The sequence below is a fragment of the Etheostoma spectabile genome, unplaced genomic scaffold (assembly GCF_008692095.1).
Source record: "Etheostoma spectabile isolate EspeVRDwgs_2016 unplaced genomic scaffold, UIUC_Espe_1.0 scaffold00018858, whole genome shotgun sequence".
In the NCBI taxonomy this organism is placed as follows: domain Eukaryota; kingdom Metazoa; phylum Chordata; class Actinopteri; order Perciformes; family Percidae; genus Etheostoma; species Etheostoma spectabile.
In genome coordinates this window covers 9,962-22,841 of record NW_022604523.1, presented here as the reverse complement: position 1 = coordinate 22,841, position 12,880 = coordinate 9,962, and the positions used below count along the sequence as shown (strand labels likewise).

Here is a 12,880-nt window from a genome sequence, read left to right as displayed (position 1 = left end):
CAGGTAAACAACCAACCTTCAGTCGAGTGTGCAGAATGCACAATATGGCCGACCCCAGCTGTGTCAGACTGAAACCTGTATACTGACAGTAGTCCAGCCAGAGCATATGCACACTGGATTGTCACCCTGCAAGACAAGAAATAGCGTTGTTTGCATTAAGTTGAGGGAGTTGTATTAGCTAAAATAGTTGGGTTGAAAATCTACCTGTCAAATCATTGCTGGAGACCGTTGGTGCCTTTAACTTCTTGCTGAAGAAAATCTCGTTTTTGTAAGTCACAGACTCCTTGCCAAGCTGGAGAAATCAAGCATAACATTTGGGTGCTCATATTGCCAGATATAAAATTGTGAATGAGTTCAGTTACATTACGAAGCAGTACCTCGACTGTGGATCCACAGCTGTTTATTGGAAAAGAGAAGAGAGCCCTGGTGCCCTCAATCTCTTTGGGTCTACAGTTTTTATCTACCAGGTGGATTCTAGTAGGAACTCCTTCACTTGTGATGGCCAGAGACAAGTCAGCCACCACAGTTATCCTGCCATCAGCTGAACAAACTGCAGAGAACTGAGTTTTAGCACTTTTGTAAGCTATATAGGGATCTTAGAGTTGGGGGGAATCCTTACCAATGAGTTCAGTAGCAGAGAACTGGCAAGTCTTGATAGTTGAAATTTGGCCTTCTGTTTCACAATTCCGCATGAGGAGCTCAAACGTGCCAACAAAGTCCTTTAAAGTAATGTTCTAAAACACATGCCGCATATTGACTGATGTCCATGTATAAAACATCCCATTAAATACAAGTGTTTACGCTCTAGTCTCACCTTGTACTTGTAGCCATGAGTGAAGAGCGGCACCTCAAGCAGCAGTCTTTGGCTATTGTTGCTCATGATGTAGCCGTACTTAGCTGCCAGCTCTGTTGTCAGCAGCTCTGAGCCTATGCAGATCTCCCACAGGGGGTCAATACGCCGGTGGTAGAAAATATGTTGATTCAAGCAGGATGAAGTTTGTGTAAAACATGACATGTGGAAATGCCACACATGTAATGCAAAGCCCTTTTACCTGCTGCATGACAACAGGGTCATCAAAAGGCACCTTCAAAACGTAGCCATGAGTGTGGTTGGAAACAACTTTTGCGATGTTGTGGCTGCTTGCATTTGTAAAGGGAACTGTAAAATCCCGGCCATTCAAATTAACTGCAACCAACTCCATGTCTTCCGGGACGTCCCCGAGGTAGACCGTGAATGTGCGCTCCTCAGAAACTGTTCCTGAAACAAAAAGCCATTCAGATTCTCGTTTCTTCAACTTGGCAAGTGCCTTGTGATGGCTTAATGAAGCTTTGTGAACCAGTGGCTATTGTCTGAGCCTACTAGATGGCACTCTGCTCAATTGGTTGAGAATATACTGAATTGCAATGCCTTGGGCATTTCTCTTAAGTGCACATCTAGTGGGCTCAGATGTTAAGGTGGTTCATGAAGCTTCATCAGATCACTACAAGTGCCTGGTTAAACTTACTGTTTTCAGTTAAAATTGTGCATGGCAGCAGGGGAGTGGCCAGCATCCTGTGAATGCGAAGTCTGGTGTCACCATGAGCCTCATCCACTGAGATTTGCTCCAAGTAGAGATGAAAGATGGAGAACTCGTAGAGGTTCCCAGACACGATGCTCTGAAAGAAAACAAGGTATCAGGAAATGTATTTAAATATGCAACTGGCTCAAAACTCCTCATTTTAAAACATGTTTAATGAACAATAGCCCTGCCTCCTGACCTTCCTGTATACTCCTTCAGCCTTATAGGGGATGCTGATCTTGACTGTCGAGTTGTGCTGCTTCACAATGTAGCCTCTCTTCTCTGCAATTGGCTGCGCCACAAGTTCACCATTGACTCCAATGTTGACCTGCATCTGGTTTAGATCTGACACCCATGGATGTAGCACCTCAGAAGTCTCCCACATAATGTAGCTACTGTTGTCATATGATCCTTTATCTGAGAGATATTACACCAGTATTAGTTTTATTTGCTGTATGTCAAGGGGGAACAAAAAAAAAAAAAGCCACAGCATAAAAGATGGCAATACTGACGCATTGAGCAAGCAGCCACCAAGTCAACCATGACTGAAACCCAGCTTAGTCGGGACAACAGTGTTGCATGGACCACCTCTACTGGAACACCATTCACCTGGGGGGTGCAACACACAAGATAAATGCTTGTACTAAATGCTTTACTGTACAAAACGTACCATTCTGGTATTAAAAAAAAAAAAAAAAAAAACACAAAAGAGACTAGATGCACTAAACTCTGCATCAGTGGTATACCTCAGTGCTGTACGATTCAGGTTGTCCATACGGAGTACGAAATACAAGCCTTCCATCTGTTAAGTCAAATGTATATCCGTGCGTTTTAGCCGTGTTAAGGCTAATGGGCAACACCCCCGGCTGCGCCCTCTGAAACATCACCTGCCAATCTGAAGTGGCTGAGGAATAGGCCTGAATAAAGCACATTGTCAAACCATTTTATTGTATAAACAAATTTGATGCATGTTATCCAACTGCAAATGACAAATTTCCCAGAAGACATGTCAAACATACCCTTTTGAAACTAGCATCCCAGTCATCCTTCTTTGTCCCTGTTGGACAGGCCACATCACTCCTCACAGACACCTACAAAGAAACTAAGGGTAGTTAAGATATTTGGAAATTGCACAGGTTACATAACATGCAACCAAGCTTACTTCCATGTAGTTGACCTCACAGGTGACCTCTCTGGGAGACCAGGGAAGAGGGGGAGAACAGGTTTTGTTCAAAGCATAGGTGACATCTTTTCCCTTGGATGTCACATTCAGGTTGAAGCGGAATGTGAATATTTCATCCTCCTGAAATATCCAGTCAAAAGATGAAAACACGTGTTCCTGAAATGGCTCCACAGTGTGCAGAAATAACCCAAAACTATTGTATGCCATTTGTACCGACCTTGTTGTCAGTGTGACAGCTGAAGTAAGAGGCTCTGAGCTCCAGATGTTCTGATGCAGGGACAACACTGACACTGTAGCCGCACTTTGCTGCTACTCCTTAGTGATGGGGTACACACCCGTCTCATCTGAAAGACAAATCCCTAGTTTTGTCTGCGCAAACAAAGTTTTCACTCTATTCAGTGAAATACTTGGGATTAATGGTCAGATTTACTCAAAAGTAAAAACCCGCCAGGCCAGTTTAAGAATAACTTACAAAATAAGGTTAAATAGCCATTGTAGCTCAATAGTGAGAAACACATGGTTTCTGACCCTAGCTTGTAATGCTGTGCAGGACTTACCAACCGCCTCAAAGACAAATTCATTCCCAGAGTAGGAGAGATCAACAGCTATCATGAAGTAACGATCACGACACTCCATATGAACTCCTGCATGAACAAATGGGTTCAAATTGAAATATATGCACCAAGGACTAACAGGCATGTGTTTAAGCAGAGGTTTTAGCTCTTACCATTGGGAATATGATCACATTTTGCAGTTGTCCACACAGACAGGAGCAAGGTCACACTGTTAATACAAATTTAATGCATTAAAAACATTAATTGAAACCATAGGGTGCACTAATGGCAACCAACAGCTTGTAAAGCGACATGACCCTGCAAATTACCTGAGGTAACACCCAAAAGCCATTGCCACTGATGTTGGCAGTGTCTAAAGCTAACCTAGCTGCTAGCAAACTACACCTGCTAATCAACACAAGCTAAAGTGAACCACTTGCTTATATATCCTGGCCTAACTGGCACGATGTGCTGCTGTCTGCTACACACCAGCTTTTATAAGTCTTACCTGAGAGTCAAAGACCACTCTAATCAACTGATTGAGAGAAACCTTGAATGCTAATGAGCTACACATGTGGATGTCAGTGATTGGTCAGTGAACAGCCTGACTTTTTAAAAACTGGTGTGTAGCAGACAGCAGTTTGGCCAGAGTGTACTGAATGTACTGAATGTAATGAAGTTCCTGGTTTTAATTTGACTCTTTATTGATGTTATGAGAGGATAATGTACTAATAAGCACATTAGAAAATATTTTCTAAATTTAAAGAAAATAACAAATTTAATTTAATTATTGGTAGAATTACCCTGCACATAATTTATTGGCCAGCAGAGGACAACGTTGTCTTTCTAATAGATAGATAGAGAGATATTTAGTTATCCTAAGAAAAATGGGAAATTACGGTGTTACAGCAACACACGCAAATCAGTCGCACAACACACAATATAAATGAGATACTAGGAAAAATACACATACATACAATATACATGATGTAATAATAATAGGAATAAAATACAAGAACAAATATTTGCATAAATACAGGATGGGAAACCCAAAATGTGCAAATGCTTAAATAATATGCTAAAATGTATGCTAAATGTAAATAAACCAATTGTGCAGGTTGCATTAGTGCAGTAGTGTGGTGTCTAAAAGTCTCATCTAGCCCCCAGTGATGACATGTTAAAAAGTGTTATTGCCTGTGGTATGAATGATTTCCTGAAGCGGTCCGTGCGGCATTTAAACTGTTGGAGCCTCTTTGAGAAGCTGCTCCTCTGTTGGACCAGTGGGGGGTGGAGAGGGTTGTCGGGGTTATCCATGATAGATAACAGTTTGTTCAGTTACCTCGTCTCCACCACAGCTTCAAATGTGTCAAGTTTGCAGCCAATCACGGAGCCAGCCTTCCTGATCAGTTTGTTCAGTCTGTTTGTGTGCTGGCGCCGATGCTGCTGCCCCAGCAGACGGCGGAGGAGAATGAAGATGATGATTAGGATGATGAAGCCAACAGAACCACATCATCTGCAAAGAGCATAAAAAGAATCACCTCCTGCTGCGCCTTGTGACATGTTGTTCATGTCCAGGAGTTGTGCTCTTTCCATCGCTTGACAATATCCCATTTAGGGTCAGGAGTTCTCCTACCATGCTGAACACAGCCTGAGCCAAGGCCGCTTTCCCCTCATGAGTAGTCCAACGCGACTTCCTGGAGGCCTAAGCTGGTAGAAAAATCTCCCCTTCAGGAAATCAAACCCCAGTCTTCCATGTGATACTGTCCATTATACCAACGAGGAACATCCTAGCACTATTTTTGGCACATCAATCGATCGGTGGCGCTGTTTCAGTAGCCACGGGAAAACATGTAAATATATTTAGGTTTACTACATATTCACTGTCACTCAGAATCCAAGACAAAGCATCTGTGACTGAATCTGGTTATAATAGCGATGTGTCAAAAATTAACATGTCTAACAAATTTCAAACATTTACTGTAAAAGTGACTTAGTGCATTAGACAAATTAAAAAGCTGGATGTGCTAGAACTTTCTGAAATTAAATGAAGGAAAAGTCAAAACTACGATGTTAAGAACAACAGAGAAAGCCAGAAATCTTGGTGTAGTCATGGACTCTAACTTAAATTTTGACAGCAACATTGAGACAATTACAAACCCCCGCAGCCACTGATGTCAATTTCCTGAACGAGCTAAATTACTTTTATGCTCGCTTTGAAAGTGACAACAGAGAAACTGCCACCAAGCTCAAATCCTCAGCCAACCACCCCCCATCACACTCTCCTCCACAGACGTCTGTAAGGCACTCAGCAGGATCAGCACGCACAAGGCTGCTGGACCAGATAACATCCCTGGACGCGTACTCAGGTCATGTACAGAGCAGCTTGCTGGGTTTTTACAGACATTTTCAACCTGTCTCTGACCCAAGCAGCTGTACCAACACTCCAGCCCGAAGTGCCTTAACGACTACCGTCCTGTAGCACTCACACCCATCGTAATGAAGTGCTTTGAGCAGCTGGTCTTGGCACACCTAAAAGACTCGCTACCATCAACATTGGACCCACACCAGTTTGCCTACCGTAGCAATAGATACAGACACAGATAAGTCATATGGTTAACAGATACCGATACAGATAATGCTGTACTCGCTCATCCCTAATATATTATGTGTTCGTAAAATTCCATGAATAACTTGTATTATTAAGTTACTTGTCCAGCCCAGTTTGAGAAAATATTAGGTGTCTGTTATGTTACAAATAAGGGATCATATCAAACGATCATTATATACTATTTCACCAAATTGCAAATGTGCCTTCATGAACAATACTGTATTATCTCATAGGTACTGGAAGCCACCCGTCTCCACCAATATATCTCTTATCATTCATTTTCAGTCTCAATCCCCAGATGTGGGGTTTATTGGGTCTATTGTTATTATTTACTAGCATATATGATTCCTATGCATTGTGTATGGTAGCCTTTACAATGTTATGTACTTCTTTTATTACCACACACAGCCATAGCAGAATGGCTTATGTCTATTAGAAGGTACAGTTCTGCAAACCATGTACATATTAATCTTTGCAGTCATTGGTATGCAGGTCACTTGATGGAATACAACCAAATACATAAGGCCCCACCCAACAGTTTTGTGATACGCGGCGTGCAACTGTATGTCAATGATCAAGCTTGTTGCTGTGACCAAGAAATCACCAGCAAAACTACTGATACATCATCAGTTCTGAAATTTTCTTGGATGCCAAATATTTGAATTCAAAGTCAGAATCCAATTGACATGTAAGAACAATACAATGCACGTCCAGCTTCTACATTTCCGCATGAGTCAGCTTCCCCAATTTCTGAGTAACAGGAAAATAGCCTGATAAGCATACATGTGCAGCTCAACCTCAAAAAATCATAAAGCAAATGCTTGTGGCTTAAAGATCGAGCTCCCGCTCATAAAACATCAGACAGGCACAGTCTCTGTGGCGCAATAGGTCAGCGCAGTCGGCTGTTAACCGAAAGGATGGTGGTTCAAGTCCACCCAGGGATGTTTGTTGCTTAAATAACTTGGAGAGAGCCAACTCTGGGATTTATCCTTCTGCAGAAGACCATAGAGCAGCCCAAAGATAACCCAAGAGGCCTTATGTCTAGTGACATCAAACGTAATGTTAGTCACGGTCCCTGTGTGTGTCATGTGGAGAGTTGTTATATTATACTATCACTTTTTACTGACAAAATCAAGTCTTGTTTTGGTAAAAATATTTTGTATCAAATGTTTCCTGTTGTCAAATGAGATCGAAAGCTGAATCGGGCAGTGGAGCCGTGAAAAGACCCCATGCCAATCTACCTGACCATAGTCTTTCAAGTCAGTGACAAATCCAAGCTGCATTTCCTCTTTCAAACTGCATTTCTTTTTTACCATATTCAATTTCTAATTTTGACAAAAGTAGTCTGTCGTCCAATAGATGGTGGAAACTAGGCTTATCTGCTGTCACTTTTGACCAAAAAATTCAAGTTCCAATGTTGGTAAAATGTTTTGCTTCAAAAGTAGTCTTTCGTCCATATAATCAGAAAGCTCAATCTGGCAGTGGAGCCATAAAAACACTTCATGCCAAACAAACTTCTTAACGGTTGGCTTTCGAGTCACTGACTGGTCACATTTACTTGATGGGAAATTGCTAATAACCTATGTTTACGTGGCTCGTTGGTCTAGGGGTATGATTCTCGCTTCGGGTGCGAGAGGTCCTGGGTTCAACTCCCCGACGAGCCCTGAAGCAAGGTGCTGTTCCAACCCTAATCTGTACTTTAAAATCCAGTTATTGTTAAAATAACACAGATTAGGAGCAAGCACAATTGTAGTACAGCATGTTGGCAATTTTCATATCCTGCTTCAACTGCACGCAATAGAAAAAAACTGGGAAAAGATATAAGGAACAATGAGCAGGACATGGCTCTCCTTGTTCATTGGTCTAGGTTTATGATTCTTACTTAGGGTGCGATAGGTCCTGGATGAGACTACTTTGCATTTAAGTAGAGGAATGGATTGAATAATCTGGTTTATTTATTGAATATGATGGAAAAGAGTGTCACGCGCGAGGCAAATTCATCATAATACTACTATCACTTCTTAGTGGCAAAATCAAGTTGCTTTCCAGCCGCTGCATTTATCAATACGATCATTCTTACGCTCTGATTTGTGTGATACGAACGTTTCATTAATATCATGTAAAGCCTGTCGTAAAAAGAATTTCTGTGCTCATATCTACCCCACCTCTTTTTTTTGTTTCATGTTATGTCTCGGCAAGAAGTATTATGCTTTTGGGTCGTCTGTCCATCTCTAAATCAGAATCACAAATTCTTGATTGATCCCTGAAGGGAAACTCTGGAAAAAAACTTCTCCTTCGAGCCAGATTTGAACCAGCGACCTAAGGATTTCAGCATTATGCATCTACAGTCCTCCGCTCTACCAACTGAGCTATCGAAGGGAGCCAGCACATGCAAATGCACTTCCCATTCCTGTGAATGTGATAACACAGGACCCCCTGGAGGTGCTTTCAGTGATAGAGCGCATTTCCAGTCTCAATGCCCAGATGTATTACAAGATTTGAAGTGAAAAAGTGCTGTCCAGTGATGGTGGTATAGTGGTGAGCAAAGCTGCCTTCCAAGCAGTTGACCTGGGTTTGATTCCCAGCCATCGCAGTAGCTTTCTTTGAGTTGTGTTAGTTGCTTTTTTTACAAGAAGTCAGCAGAAAGGTTACTTGCCCAATCTGGTTTGATAAAATCTCTTTGAGTTGCACGACAATTAGAGATCACGATTAACTATTGCAATTATTTGTTGATTTTCTTCTCCAAAGTGCTGGAAAGGAAGGTTTCACGAATTGTTGAACCTCAGGTTAACAAAGAACAATCTCAGCAAGGTTAGGGTGATTGATGGATGATTCTAGTTACTTCACCAAGTTCAGGCCAAATGACACAGCTGTAAGACATCACATTGGTTAGCTTCCAGCGATGTAATATTTACATCGCTGTGGTGGGATTTGAATCCACATCTCCAGAGAGACTGGAGCCTTAATCCAGCACCTTAGACCACTCGGCCACACTACCAGCAAGTATCAGCTCTCCACATTGTGACAAACACAGGCACCGTAACTAACGGTATGCTTGTAAATGTTATTGGGAAAAAAACCTTTGCAAGGAAAAAGCATATACTTTATTAAAAAATGTTATCACACTTTGTCATTTTTCTCTGGCATTGTTGATTATTAGAATATTGTAACCAGCATTAAGTGAGTAGGTTTAGGTCTGTATGAATATGGGCTGAGCATTTACCTGGGCTGAACTTGTGAACATCTTCTTTTGCATATTCACTGTAAAGAGCCATTACTCCTCCAACTGTTAACTATTGTTCCAGAGACAATAGGATATACAGTTTTAGATGGCAAGGTAACTGTCCAAGACCAAAGATTTCATTGAAATACCTCAAGTGATCAAAACAGGGGGGGGATCTGCATGTTCTTTCTTACCAGCAAATTTCTTGAGGTCCAAATGGCATCTTTGATGGCGGCCAGGGTGAGACACTGATTTGCAAAGTGTATAGCTGTAAATCTACTCCCTAAAAACAATAACAGGTCCGGCACTCCTTTCCCTCTTTTCTCTTTTGGCTTCTTCATCACTCTTCTTTTGCACTCGTTCTCACTTGGACCTCCACGGGAAATAAAAGATGGCTCGTTCCAGGTCTAAAATCACTTAAAAAAAGAGCTGATGAGTAAATCAAAGCTAAAATCACTGCCTTTTTTAAAACACCAATGTGAATAGTCAAAGTGTGAGCAATCAGGAAGCTCACATAAAAGATAGCTGTTGGAACCTTGGTCCTTCCCAAACCTACCCTCAAAATGTGAATCACAGATTTAACAGCTCCTGGGCAGGTTAAGGAGAGCAGAGTGGCGCAGCGGAAGTGTGCTGGGACCATAACCCAGATGGGGAGATTTATCTACCAGCTGCTAATTGTTTACCACAGCTACATTTAGACTACTACTACCACTGCTTGGCCCATTTTCACACAGCCCTAAAGCTACTCACTACTCAAATCAACAATGCCAGAGAAAAATGACAAGAGTGATAACATTTTTAATAAAGTACTGGCATTTTTTCATCAACAGTTTCACTCTACCAATTGACAACTCCTTGGTCTCCCCTTCCCAAGAATCTGGGCGTAATCCTCGACTCCTCCTTATCCTTTCAGTCTCACATAAATAATATCTGCCGGTCTGCATACTTCCACCTACGCAACATTAACCGCCTCCGTCCCTCCCTTACCACTCACACTGCCTCCATCCTTATCCACAGCCTCGTCACCTCCCGCCTTGACTACTGTAACTCCCTCCTTTTTGGCCTCCCTCAAATATCCCTCCATAAACTTCAACTTCTTCAGAACTCAGCAGCTCGTGTCGTCACCAGAACCCCCTTTCCATCATATAACCCCTGTCCTCCAGCAGCTCCATTGGCTTCCAGTTCAATTCAGAATACAATTTAAAATCCTTCTCCATACTTTCAAAGCCATCCATAACCTTGCTCCTCCATATCTATCAGAACTCCTTCACATTGCCGTCCCCTCACGCTCCCTCAGATCTTCCTCCTCCATCCACCTCACTGTCCCCCCAGCTTGACTTGTCACCATGGGGACCAGAGCCTTCAGCTGCTCTGCTCCCCAGCTCTGGACTGACTCCCACCTGTCCTCCGCAGTATCGACTCTCTCCCCCTGTTCAAAACCAGACTCAAAACCCACCTGTTCCAGCTTTCTTATTTGTAAATACACTCTTCCTGTCATTTTTTCATAACTGTTTATACTTTTCAGTTGCCTGTATCTGTCTTTTTTTGTCTGTAAAGCGACCCTGAGTGCTTAGAAAGGCGCTGTTAAATAAAATGTATTATTATTTTTATTATTTTTCAATAAAGTATTTGTTTTTGCCTTGCGAAAGTTTTGTTCCAATAACATTAGAATATGTGGGTGTGGGACGCCCGGGTAGCTGAGTTGGTGAAGAAGGCGTTTGCTGCATGTCATTCCCTCTCTCTCTGCCCTTACACATCTTCAGCTGTCCTATATAAACAACAGGAGTTGGTGCAGATTGAGGGATATGAACTGTCACTCATCAATAGGAAACAATCAAAGGGTGGGGGGGTTGCATTTTATATTGACCAAAGATTTCAATGTCAAATAGTTACTAAAATGTCCTTTGTTTTAGATACAGTGATTATTTACATGGAGTCTGGTGGACATATGCTGCTCTATACACGCTAAAAATAGTGATTATTTACATGGAGTCTGGTGGGTTTGGTGATGTTTTATGATAAACTAAAATGATCTTACTCTTTAACTAAAAGCTCTATCTCTGTAGGGATCCATCCCATAATGTTGTCACACACTTAGAATAATAATCTGAGTCTTTCACCACTTTTAGTGGATGGAAACGTTCTCTTATCAAGGAGTTTAAACAAAGAAACGGCAGGAAGGATAAATCCACCAAATCAAGTCACAAATATTCAGCACGAGGCCTTGTTTATTTTTTTTTATGTATTTAATTGTTCCACATTACAAAACATTTAAAACAATTCAATCCTTGATGTTATTTACAAGTTTGCTTTCTATTATCTGATTTTGTAAAACATCATCAGGGTCTTTAATTTCAGTCTGAACAGACCTCAACAGATTTAAAACCACATTCAGTCACAGAAAATGTGAAATGTCAGACAAAGATTATTAAATGAAATTCCACCAAGTTGGAAAACATGTTAAACTACAAAACAATAATTTGAGAGCGTACAATTCAAAATGGCTGACTTCTAGTATGTTGGTAATGAGGAGAGGACAAATTTAAACAAATATTGAATTTGCGCTTATTAAACTCACAATGCTCAAAGGTTAGAGTTTTTACCAACTTTTGGGAGTTTAGAAATATATAAGGGTGACAAAAATGTATTCCTTAAAAGAAAATTACACTGACTTCTTGTCAGCCCAAATTTCTTTTTATATTTATAGAGATGAGAAGAAAGTTTTTACCAAAATAAAAGTTTCAAACATGTCTACGTTTTCCAACTAAAACATCTTTAAACGTCTTAATGTTTCTCCTTTGGGCCTTCTCCTTCCCACGGTGGGTACAATGAGGTTAGGGTTGGGTACCGAAACCCGGTGCTAGTACGGCACCGGTGCCTTAACACCCGGTATCTATCGTACCGAAAAGTAACGGGGATTTAGGGCCTCATTTTGGTGCTACTAAAACACCGGCGCTGCTTTTTTCCATCTAGTGGTTGTTTTTGTCATTTAGCAGCAATTTACTACAGAAATATGTTGCTACATTTTTTATTTATTTGGACCATATAGCAATAAACAAGCCGTTCTTAAATGTTGCTGACTGTCTTTTGTGCTCCGTCTTTTTTTAAATATATAAATTAAAAAATGTATTTTTAAAAGTATGGGTTCAGGCACCGATTCTGGTCCCTAAATGGTAAAGGGTTCTGAGGAAAGGCAGAAAACAGTCCAGCTGATCCACAATAACATACATGTGATCAGAAGATAAAGTTACTGCTGGTCAGCCTTCAATGTGGAGAGAAGATCAGAATATAACAACACAGCTATCAGGGCATGAGGAGGAGGAAACAGCTTGGCTCTGAAACATGTTCACAACGAGGCAGAGTGAATGCGTTGGTGAGTTTTAAGGCTACTACTACGAGAAAAGGTTTTCCCCATTGTTCACACCAGTACGGCTTCTCTCCAGTGTGAATACGCTGGTGAGATTTAAGGTTACCACTCTGAGAAAATGTTTTCCCACATGTTCACAGCTGTACGGCTTCTCTCCAGTGTGAATACGCTGGTGAGTTTTAAAGGCATCCCCACGAGCAAAGGTTTCCCCACATTGTTCACAGCTGTAAGGTTTCTCTCCAGTGTGAATGCGCTGGTGAGTTTTAAGGCTACCACTATGAAAAAGGTTTCCCACATTGTTCACAGCTGTAAGGTTTTCTCTCCAGTGTGAATGCGCTGGTGAGTTTTAAGGTGACCACTCCGAGAAAACGTTTCCCCACATTGTT

At 41.4% G+C, this 12,880-nt stretch overlaps 2 long non-coding RNA genes, 2 other non-coding genes and 1 pseudogene across 4 annotated transcripts; 1 reads left to right on the top strand and 4 right to left on the bottom strand.

Moving 5' to 3' along the window:
- Window positions 1-459: 459 nt before the first annotated feature.
- Window positions 460-2,232, bottom strand: LOC116682855 (uncharacterized; annotated as a pseudogene).
- Window positions 2,233-2,385: 153 nt separating this feature from the next.
- On the bottom strand, window positions 2,386-2,808 carry LOC116682863 (uncharacterized). Its single transcript, XR_004330494.1, has 3 exons — window positions 2,722-2,808; window positions 2,579-2,650; window positions 2,386-2,476 (listed from the first exon to the last, which is right to left on the bottom strand). It is a non-coding gene; the product is annotated as an uncharacterized LOC116682863 (long non-coding RNA).
- A 498-nt stretch (window positions 2,809-3,306) lies between these two features.
- LOC116682860 (uncharacterized) lies at window positions 3,307-3,794 on the bottom strand. Its single transcript, XR_004330493.1, has 3 exons — window positions 3,626-3,794; window positions 3,470-3,525; window positions 3,307-3,386 (listed from the first exon to the last, which is right to left on the bottom strand). It is a non-coding gene; the product is annotated as an uncharacterized LOC116682860 (long non-coding RNA).
- A 3,702-nt stretch (window positions 3,795-7,496) lies between these two features.
- On the top strand, window positions 7,497-7,568 carry trnap-cgg (transfer RNA proline (anticodon CGG)). Its single transcript has one exon. It is a non-coding gene; the product is annotated as a tRNA-Pro (tRNA).
- A 627-nt stretch (window positions 7,569-8,195) lies between these two features.
- On the bottom strand, window positions 8,196-8,283 carry trnay-gua (transfer RNA tyrosine (anticodon GUA)). The gene is given in 2 exon segments: window positions 8,196-8,231; window positions 8,247-8,283. It is a non-coding gene; the product is annotated as a tRNA-Tyr (tRNA).
- Between the last annotated feature and the right edge of the window lie 4,597 nt (window positions 8,284-12,880).